Genomic DNA, 10,894 nt, shown 5'->3' with positions numbered 1-10,894 from the left:
CCACATAAACAATAACACATGCAGAAGAGTATTGTTCTGTCAAAGCCTAACTAACAACAAACATAAAGAATACTTTTTTTCCACCATGAGGTGCCTGAGAACCATGATGTTAGTAAATTGTTTAAATTTAAGGGCACTCTGTGGTGGCCACTGAGCTGATCTGGCACTTCTTTTTCATACACTTCACTCTGCATGTTCTACAACCATGTCTGACAAACCCAAAATGGCTGAGATTGAGAAATATGATAAATCTAAACTGAAGACGGAGTACAGGAGAACAATCCTCTACCTTCAAAAGAAATGATTGAATAGGAGAAACAAGCGGGTGATTTGAAATGAGGCTGAGCACCACCAATATGTACCAATATTGCCAAGTGTTGCCTTCTTATTTTACTTCTTTTTAGCTGTTTAACTGCAAGATGCAAAGAAGTTGGATCAAGGTGAAATGACTACAGCCTTCTCCACATCAAAGAATCGAGAACTACCAACAAGGAAGGATATTGCCTGTCTGGAACATCTGTGAGTCTGACTGGTGGGAAATGGAAAGAACTTGAGTGTGAAGAACCTGGGTGAAATCTAGAGTCAAATCCAAGGTGACTGTCCTACAGGCTGTAAAATGCAGTTTAGCCACACTGTCATTTTTTGGAACACACAGGTTTTTAACTTGCAAATAAAAAGTTTTAAAATGAGGAAAAACTCAAGGTATAATCTTCCAATGGTTTAATTTTGGAGTATGCAAATCTTGTAAGATTAAGGACATGCTGACACTCAACTTTTTGGCTTTTTGGGGGGGGGCACATGGCCTTTATTTTTAAATGACTGTCAGTAGGCCAAATAGTAACAAGTATTTGAGTCCTTTTACATAATAATTACCATAACCAAGCAAGTACACTACTATTTGTTATTTAATTCCTGGCACGAATGAGCTAGTTTAAAACTGGCTACTACCTAATACAAGATATAAATATGTATTTACTACTCTTTTAAGAAAGTGTGATGGCTGCTCTTTGTCAACTTGGTGGGATCTACAAATGCCATGGAAACAAATCTCTGGACATATGTGATACTTCATATTGTCAACCTGACAGGATCAAAAATCACTTTGGAAACAAATCTCTGGGCATGTTTTCTAGATTAGCTTAACTGAATAGGAAGATCTACCATAATGCCAGACAGAATAAAAAAGAGAAAGTGAGACTGCACCTTGACTCCCCAACCTGAGCAACTGCAATCTCTTGGACCCCCACATCCTGTTCTCCTTCTAGCCTTGAGTACAGTCCCAGTTCTGCTCTTAGCACCCCAGATCTCTGGACTACTCTCTTGGCCCAGTTATGCCCAATGAATCCTGAGTCCCTGTACCCAACCACTGAAATTCTTCAGTCTAGTTTCTTCACAGCCTGTTCCCACCCCCAACTTGCCTTTGCATATCTGAGACCACCCCTCTATCCTGGCTGTCTGCCACCCCAACTTGCCTTGAATTTCATAAACCAACCTTCTTCCCTTCTAATCCCACCCATGGCACCTTGACTTCCACAACCTGAGAAACTGCAATCTCCCAGAACCCACATCCTGATTTTGCTGCTCTTAGCACCCCAAGTCTCTGGATTACCCTTTTTGTTTTGCTTTTTTTTTTTTTTTGGTCTTTTTCTGAGATAGGGTCTCCCTATAGCCCCAACTGGCCTGGAACTCACTATGTAGAGCAGGCTGGTTTTGAACTCACAGAGATTGACCTTCCTCTGCCTCCCAAGTGCTGGGATTAAAGGCATGTACCATCACACCCAGCCTGGACCACCCTCTTAACTCTGAGAGGAGGTGAGGTTTCCAAATCATGCCTTGTCCATCCCCCTACATTGGGACCACCTACAGCCCTTCCCACTGCTGTAGCATTAGGCTTCCCTGCCCTTTAGTAGGGGCCCAGATTTTGCAGACTGTCTGAGATTGCCTGAACCCAGCCTCCACCTAGCAAGCTTACCAAATTGTGCTGTGCCTGCTGACTAGAGGGCCCACACTTTAGGAGGAAGCCTGAGAGCATCTGATTCTCACCTGACTTGGGCCTCTACAGGAACTCCTGAGCAGCTGTACTAGAGCCATCTGGCCCCCTCGAATATAAAATTAAAAGAGAGAACCTGAAGCCTAGACCAACTAACCAGCTTTTCATACCCAATAAGAAAACAACAAAGCTACATAAAGTACATGAACAGAAACACCTAAACTCAGCAAAGGAAGGCTTGAGTCTCACACCAGAAGCAGAAACAACAAAAGAAATCCACATGCCAAAGTTACAATGAAAAAATAATATGAAAAGCCCAAATAATATGTCCCCACCAAGCACCAACAGTCCTACAGAGAAGTTCTGCAATGAGAACCCACTAGAGATAACCCAGGACACAGAATTCAAAAGAACAATTATAAACATGATCAAAGAATTCAATGAATTTAAAGAACACACAAACAAATCAAAGAACTGAAAGAAAATGGGGAAAAGTTTCTGACTGAATTCACAAAAGAGTTAGAAATATTGATGAAAACTCAGGCTTAAAGAAGGAAGAAGTGAAGTAAGTAAAATACTCAATAAGCCAACTGGAAAAAAAAAAAAGGAGAAAGCTTCACCAATAGAATGGAAAACAGAATATCAAACCTGGTTGACAAATTGGAACACTCAAGCAAAGATTATGAAAAATTTAAGAAAACACAGGAATGTGTTATGGAGAAAATGTGGGGCAGCATGAAAAGACCAAATTCATGCATCATAGGAATAGAGAAAGGAGAAGAATCTCAGGATAACAGTATGGACCAGATCTAAAATAGGATTGTAGGAAAAAATTTCCCAAAACTAAAGACATGCCCATACAAATACAAGAAGCTCATAGAACACCAAATAGACAGGACCAGAAAAGAAACTCCTCATGGCAGATCATAGTGAAAACACTAAACATAGAGAACAAAGAGAATACTGAAAGCTGCAAAAGAAAACCAACAAGTCACATGTAAAGGAAAGCCCGTCAGAATTACAGCTGACTTTTCACTGCAAACTATGAAAGTCAGAAGAGCCTGCATCAAAGTATTCCCAGTTCTAAATGACCACAGATGCCAACCCAGAATACTTTACACAGCAAAAAATGTCTATTATAGTTGAAGGGGAAAGAAAAATCTTGCACGACATGAATAGGTTGAAAGAATATGTGTTCAGGAACCCAGCCCTTCAGAGAATTCTTGAAGCAATACAAAGAAAGCTGAAGAAAGGAACAACTAAATGAAGGTATAACTGTGGAAACCCACAGTTAGACCAAGAGTGCAAACAAATTAAAATGAGAGGAATCAATATACATGTTTCAATAACTTTAAATATCAACGAACTCCCCATTCAAAAGACACAAGCCAGTTGAATGAATTAAGAAACAAAATCCATCTTTTTGTTGCCTGCAAGAAATCCATCTCACTTTCAAGGACATGTACTCCCTTAAAGTGAAAGAATGGGAAAAAATATTCCAAGAAAATAGTACTAAGAAAAAAAGCAAGAGTTGCAATTCTAATATCTGACAAAACATTCTTCAAACTAAAACTAATCAGAAGAGATAAAGAGGGCCACTTCATTCTGATCAAAGGAACAACTGACCAAGAAGATATTACAATCATGAACATAATATGCACCAAACTCTGGTGCAACCAACTTCATAAAAACAGTACTACAGGACTGTAAGACACAGATTAATCCCAACTCACTAATAGTAGGAGACTTCAATACCCCACTGTCTCCACTAGACATGTCAAAGGGACAAAGAATAAACAGACATCAGAATTAAACAATACCATACATCAAATGAACATAACAGACATCTACTGAATGATCCACGCAAGCACCAAAGAATATACTTTCTATTTAACACCCCATGGAACTTCCTCCACAATTGACCATATACTGGGGCACAAAACAAGCTTCAACAAATAAAAAAGGAAATAATTCCATGCATTATATCAGACCACAACACAATAAAGCTTAAAATCAACACTGGAAGAAGCCCTAGTAACTACATGAACTAATGGAGATTAAACAACACACTCCTGAATAATGAATGGGTCAAAGGGAAATTAAGAAATAAAAGTATTCCTGGAACTAAATGAAAAGGACAATCCAACACAACAAAACCTCTGGGACACTTTAAAAGCAGTCCTAAGAGGGAAGTTTATAGTTCTAAGTGCCTACATGGAAAAACAGAACACAAATAAATGACTTAACATTGCAACTCAAGACACTTGAAAGGCAAGAACAAATGAAACCCAAACCCAGCAGACAAAAAGAAATAAAAATCAGAGCAGAAATTAATGAAATAGAAACAAAGAAAACAATACAAAGAATCAAGAAATCTAAGAGCTGGTTCTTTGAAAAGATAAAAAACATAGACCTTTAAGCCCAGTTAACCAAAAGAAAGAAAGAGCAACTCCAAATTAAAAAAATCAAAGATGAAAGGGAAAACATCACAACAGACAACAAAAAGATCCAGGACATTATAAGGGAATACTTAAAAACCTATATGCTACTAAATTTGAAAAACTAAAAGAAATGGATGTATATCTAAAATCATGAGAATCACCAAAGCTAAACCAAGAAGAGATCAACAGCTTAAACATACCCATAACACATAAGGAAATTGAAACAGTAATACAAAACCTCCTGACTAAAAAAGTCTCAGGCCCAGATGGATTCACAGCAGAATTCTACCAGACATTTAAAGATCTATATCTAATACTACTTAATCTATTCAAAGATAGAGACAGAGGAAGAGCTTCCAAATTCCTTCTGTGAAGCCAGCATCACTCTAATATCAAAACCAGGTAAAGAAAAAACCGAAAAAGAAAAATATAGACCCATATCCTTAATGAACATAGATGCAAAAATTCTCAACAAATACTTGCAAACCGCACACAGACACACATCAAAAAGGTCATCTACCATGATCAAGTCGGCTATATTCCAGAGATGCAGGGATGATTGAATATGATTAACTTACATAAAGTCAATGTCATAAATCATATAAAGGGACTCAAAGATAAAAATCACATGGTCATCTCGATAGATGCAGAGAAGGTCTTTGACAAAATTCAACATGCATTTATGTCAAAAGTCCTAGAGGGAATTTGACAGGAGGGCACATACCTCAGCATAATTAAAGCTATATACAATAAACCCACAGCCAACATCATTCTAAATGGAGAAAAACTGGAAGCATTTCCGTTGAAATAAAAAACCAGACAAGGCTGTCCATTAGCTCCTCTCCTTTTTAATATAGTGCTTGAAACTCTTGGTAGAGCAAGAAGACAAGAGAAGGAAATTACAGGAGTACTAACTGGAAAAGAAGAGGCCAAATTATCCCTTTTGGCATATGATATATCTAAGAAATGCCAAAAATTCCATCATAAAATTCCTGGAAATGATTAACATTTTCATTAAAGTGCCAGGTTATAAAATTAATCTACAAACATGAGTAGCCTTGCTATATACCAATAACAAGCAGTTGAAGAAAGAGTACATAAAAATCCTCCCATTGACAATAGCCTCAAAAAAAAAATCTCAGAATAAACCTCACCAAAGACATTAAAGACCTCTACAATGAAAGTTTTAAATTTTTAAAGAAAGAGATTGAGAAGACACCAAAAAATGGAAGGACCTCCCATGCTCATGGATTGGAAGAATTAATACTGTGAAAATGGCCATTCTACCAAAAGCCATTTATAGATTTAATGCAATGCCAATCAAAAATTCCCATGACATTCTTCACAGAATTAGAAAAAAAAAATCCTCAAATTCATATGGAAGCGCAACAGACCCCGAATAGCCAAAGCAACTCTGGGTACAAAGAGCAATGCTGGGGGATTACTACACCAGATCTCAAACTATAGAGCTATAGTCATAAAACAGCATGGCACCCGTAGATCAATGGAACACAGTTGAAGACCCAAACACTAGTACATGCAATTTCAGCCACCTGATAATTGACAAAGGGACCAAGAACATTCACTGGAGGAAAGACAGCATCTTCAGCAAATGGTGCTGGCAAAACTGGATCTCCACCTGTAGAAGACTAGACCCTTATCTTTTTTTTGTTGTCGTTTTTGTTTTTGTTTTTGAGACGGGGTCTCCCTGTAGCTCCAGCTGGCCTGGAGCTTACTATGTATACCAGACTGGCCTTGAACTCACAGAGATCCATCACCAGCCTCTGCCTCCGGAGTGCTGGGATTAAAGGTTTGTGCTACCATACCCGGCTAGACCCTCATCTTTTGTCTTGTACAAAAGTCAGTTCCAAATGGATCAAATGCCTCAATGTAAAATCTGAAACTCTGAAACTGTTAGAAGAAAACATTAGCAATAACCTACAGCATATAAATGTAGGAAAGGACTTCCTAAACCGGACATCAACTGCTCAGAAATTAAAGTCAAGAATCAACAAGTGAAACCTCATTAAAAAGAAAAGAAACAACCAAGGAAGTGAAGAGAAAACCCACAGAATGGGAGGAAATCTTCACCAGTGACACATCTGGCAGAGGTTTAACATCTAGAATATATAAATAACTCAAAACACAATCAAGAAAGCAAGTAGCCCAATTAAAAGATAAGCTAAGGATCGGAACAGAGAGTCCTCAAAAGAAGAAATAAAGATGGCTAAGGAACGTCTTAAAAGGAATTCAACTTTGTTAGTAATTAGGGAAATGCAAATTAAAACAACTTTAAGATTTCATCTTACCCCAGTCAGACTGGCTAAGATCAAGAGAACACAGGCCAGGCGTGGTGGCACAAACCTTTAATCCCAGCACTTGCAGCACTTGGGAGGCAGAGGCAGGTAGATCCCTGTGTTTCAAAAAGGCCAAAAAAACAAAACAAACAAACAAAAAAACCCGAAAAACAACTAAAAATGAACCTACCATTTGACCCAGTTATACTATTCCTTGGCTTGTATCTGAAGAACTCATCCTGTTGCAGAGACACTTGTACATCCATGTTTGTTGCTGCTCTTTTCACAATAGCTAAGAGATGGGAGCAACCCAAGTATCCCTCAACTGATGACTGGATAATGAAAAGTGTGGTACATTTACACAATGGAGTTCTACTCAGCAGTAAAGAAGGATGAAATCATGAAATTTGCAGCTAAATGGATGGAACTAGAAACTATTATACTAAATGAAGTAACACAGACTCAGAAAAACAAATGATGTATGTTTTCCCTCATATGTAGATCCTAGCACCAAATTCTTATATGTGAATATGTATCCAGATATAACTACAGGAACCAGGATAATGAAAAGGAACCAGGGAAGTAAGAAAGAACCTGAGAGAGAACAGTAGGAGACAGGTGTTACTAAGGGAGAAATGGGTAAAAATGGGGCTACTTAAGTGGGACGGGGGAGAGAGGGTTATACAAGGAATCTTGGGGATAAAGAAAGAAGGAGCTCAAGAATGGTGGGACCATAGGAGACTGGTATTATCAAGGGAGAAATAGGGAAAATGGGGACACTTTAAATGGGGAAACCATGGCAGAAGGGTTAGACAGAAAGAAGAGAGATAAATAATGCCTAGCTAGTTTTAGAAAACCAGAAAGAATCATATTAGTGTAACAACCGAATGACAAATTATACATACAACATCTCTACATGAGTCCGGGTGTATAGCTAAAGGCTACATAACAAGAAACAGTGCCAGACGGGAGAAATCCTCCTTTGAGTTGTTGGCCAGGGTGGTCCAAGAGACTCAAAAAATTACACAGGCTATTGCTACAGGCCTTGATGGCCTCCCAGAACTTGAAGGTAAGACCCTACTGCTGAAGACAGAACATGTTTCAGACAGAATTTGGAGCAATAGAGTTGGGACTGACCTGAAACCACTTCCCCTAAAGGCTAGCTCTCAAAGGGAAAATATCAATCTAACTGGTCCAACACCAACTTCAAGACCAAATCACCACATCAATGGTAGTACAGCATATGATATTGGTGCAGTAATGGGACTTTTATCTTGGGGCAATCAATGGCTACCTAATCGGACTAAAAGCCCCTTCAGTGGGAAAAAACTCAAATGTGACACTGTAAACATAAGCAAATACACATGGCTGGAGTGGTCATAGATCTTAGAGAAAAACCCAATACTGTCACATCTCTAGACTAATGTAATTGTTCACTATGTGCAAATTATGTAACCTTATATTTACATACAAATATCTCAGTCACCACTCATCAAAGGAGCTTGCTTTTCATCAGTCAGAGACTATTATGAAGTACCACAACTGGTCACATATAGACATTGTCTATGAATTGCCCAGGCATAAGAGGCACATCTACAATAAAACCTCTACACCTAAGTCTCACGGAACATAGACCAAGGATAAAGAAGAGGACTCTAATGAATCAATTCTCATTAATGAAGCTCCCTCATGCAACAAAGGGCCAGGAACACAAAAGGCCACAAATGGTCAAAGTGTAGAGATTAAGAGTCTACAGAATGCTGGTCCTTGGACAGGACTTCTATATTAAACTTCACCCACGCAGGGCTCAGAGACCATTGCAAAAGAGCAAGTGGAAAAATTATAAGAGCCAGGGAGGAGGTGCACGACCATATGGAAACAGAATCCTACAAGCTCCTGGGACTCTGCTCATATGATTCTATGACAATGATGTCAGCACACACAAGTCCTGTGCAAACTCAGGCAGACAAAAACCCAGCATAGAACTGAGGAAATGAACAGCATACTCAATCTTAGCTGAAGAAATATTGGCAACTGATTACTGCTAGGTGAGGAAGAGCTCATCTTCTTAAGAGACTCTAGATAGGCTGACTAGACCTCAGCAGATAGACTAGCACTGGGGAACATCTGGGACACTGACTTGACATAGTGGACCTTAACATGGATGATAGAGTATATGGGTTCCAGTGGGGAGGGGAGCTGTAGAAGATGCCAGAGGGGATGGGGGTATAAAGATGATTAAGATTGTTTGAGTTGTTCTGTATGAAATACATAAAAATTAAATAAAAACAAAATTTTAAAAAAGAGAGAAAGCAAGCCAAGCAGTAGCATTTTTTACCTTCTGCTTACTGACTGTGGATGAAATGTGGTCAGCTGCTTTATGCTCCTACCCCTGTACCTTTCCTGGCACAAGGGCCAGTATTCCATAGAGCTATAAGTCAAAATAAATCTTTCTTTCCTTAAGTGGCATTCATAAGATATTGCTTCAGCAATGAGACGAGTAACTAATACAGAAAGCATAAGGGGAAAATAATCTTTCTTCTAACACTTTTCCCCTACTAAATCCATGAAAGAAAAAGTCAACCTTGATACATGATACTTGAACTAAAATGAACAAGAATAGAAACAACATATATTCATTGAATTTCTAAGAAATATGAGATAAAGAGGTAGAATTTTGGGATAAGCACTAAGTCTGTACAGAAAATGAGATGTACTACTCTCAGGAATGCTGAAGGTGTCTGTTACAGCACACACAACAGTGTAATGCCTTTCATAAGAACAGAATTTGAGCTTTCCTAACCTCTCCCGTTCCAGGGGTCTTCTCAAACGCTGTTATGGTTTAAATGAGCATTGTCTCTCATCAGGGATGTTTCACTAAATTTTTTCCTTTTTCCTCCCTGGGGTACTTGCACTCTCTGAGGACTCTAGGGTCTCCTGGTCCTGACATGGTTTGACAAACCAGCATAAGACATTCTATTTTGATTTTGCATAGTTTATATGGCATTTGGGAGGGGGTGACTTACAAAAAACACAGATTCTTATAGGCTTTCCTTTTCCATATTTGAACCTCACGATCCATCTGCCTCCCGCCCACAGTCCTCCTTGTCGCGGTTAGCCCATACTCAATACGGCAGCGGCTTCACTCCTTTTCCCAGTGTGCTCCACATTGCCCACGCTTGCCCTGGGTCAACTCCAGCTTTCAGAGGAGCCTTCAGGTTACAAGGGACTTGAACAGTTGGCTTCCCAGGTGGTGGCAATGTTTGGCTAAGTTTAGGAGCTGCACCCTTGCTGGAGGAAGTATGTCACTGGGGGTGAGTTTTGAGAGTTCATAGCCACATCCCACATCCATTGGCTCTCTGCTCCCTGTCAGTGGATAGAGGTGGGATCTCTTAGCTTCCTGCTCCTGCTGCCATGCCCTCCACTTGCTTCCATTCTTCCCAATCATTATGGACTCTACCCTCTGAAACCATAAGCCACAATAAACTCTTCTGTCAGTTGCTTTTGGTCACGGTATTTTATCACAGTAATAAAAAGTAACTGATACAAATACCAACCCATGGAATACGCCTCCATTATTCTCCTATTTATGAAGTAGTTTTCAGAGATCTCTTTCTGAATGCCGCAGATGAAGCACAAGAGCCTCAACATCCTCCCTGTTTGCCAGAGGTAAGTCTGGAAGATATCATCCCCTGGGTCCCTACCACCTCAATGCCAAAGCTTACTTGAGCTCTTTCTTCCCTACACATGTGATGCCATTCTGTTTCATCCTGGGCTTCTTTGGTCAGCTTCAGCCTCTACTTCACTTGTGGGCCCTGGGCTCCTTCTTGGCCTGCTTCTTGATCTGCAGCAGTTACTGGATTCCCTGTTGAGTGATGGGCCATGGATACTGGTACTCAAAGGCCCAGACAAACAGCCTAAATCTATGTGGTGTCTTCTAAGGTCAGTATTCTACTTTAGTAATGAGATAGATGCTGTTGTCAAAATATCAAGGGCAGTTTCTGGAGGATTTCCAGGTAAAATGGAAGATTAGAAGACTCAATGATGAAATCCAGTGAAAGAAACAGTCATGATAATATATGGTAATCTCTTTTCTAAAAGAGAGATCTGTACATGAACTTAATAAGCTAGGTGAGATCCCCACAAGGAAGTGGGTGGGAGCTACT

At 39.5% G+C, this 10,894-nt stretch overlaps 1 pseudogene; it reads left to right on the top strand.

Annotated features, from left to right (window-relative positions):
* The first annotated feature begins 205 nt into the window (after positions 1 to 205).
* LOC103744684 lies at positions 206 to 339 on the top strand (annotated as a pseudogene).
* The last annotated feature ends 10,555 nt before the right edge of the window (positions 340 to 10,894 follow it).

The sequence above is a fragment of the Nannospalax galili genome, unplaced genomic scaffold (genome assembly GCF_000622305.1).
Source record: "Nannospalax galili isolate Female #2095 unplaced genomic scaffold, S.galili_v1.0 scaffold582, whole genome shotgun sequence".
Classification (NCBI taxonomy): domain Eukaryota; kingdom Metazoa; phylum Chordata; class Mammalia; order Rodentia; family Spalacidae; genus Nannospalax; species Nannospalax galili.
The sequence above is the reverse complement of the archived record's forward strand: the minus strand, read 5'-3'. Positions and strand labels throughout refer to the sequence as shown.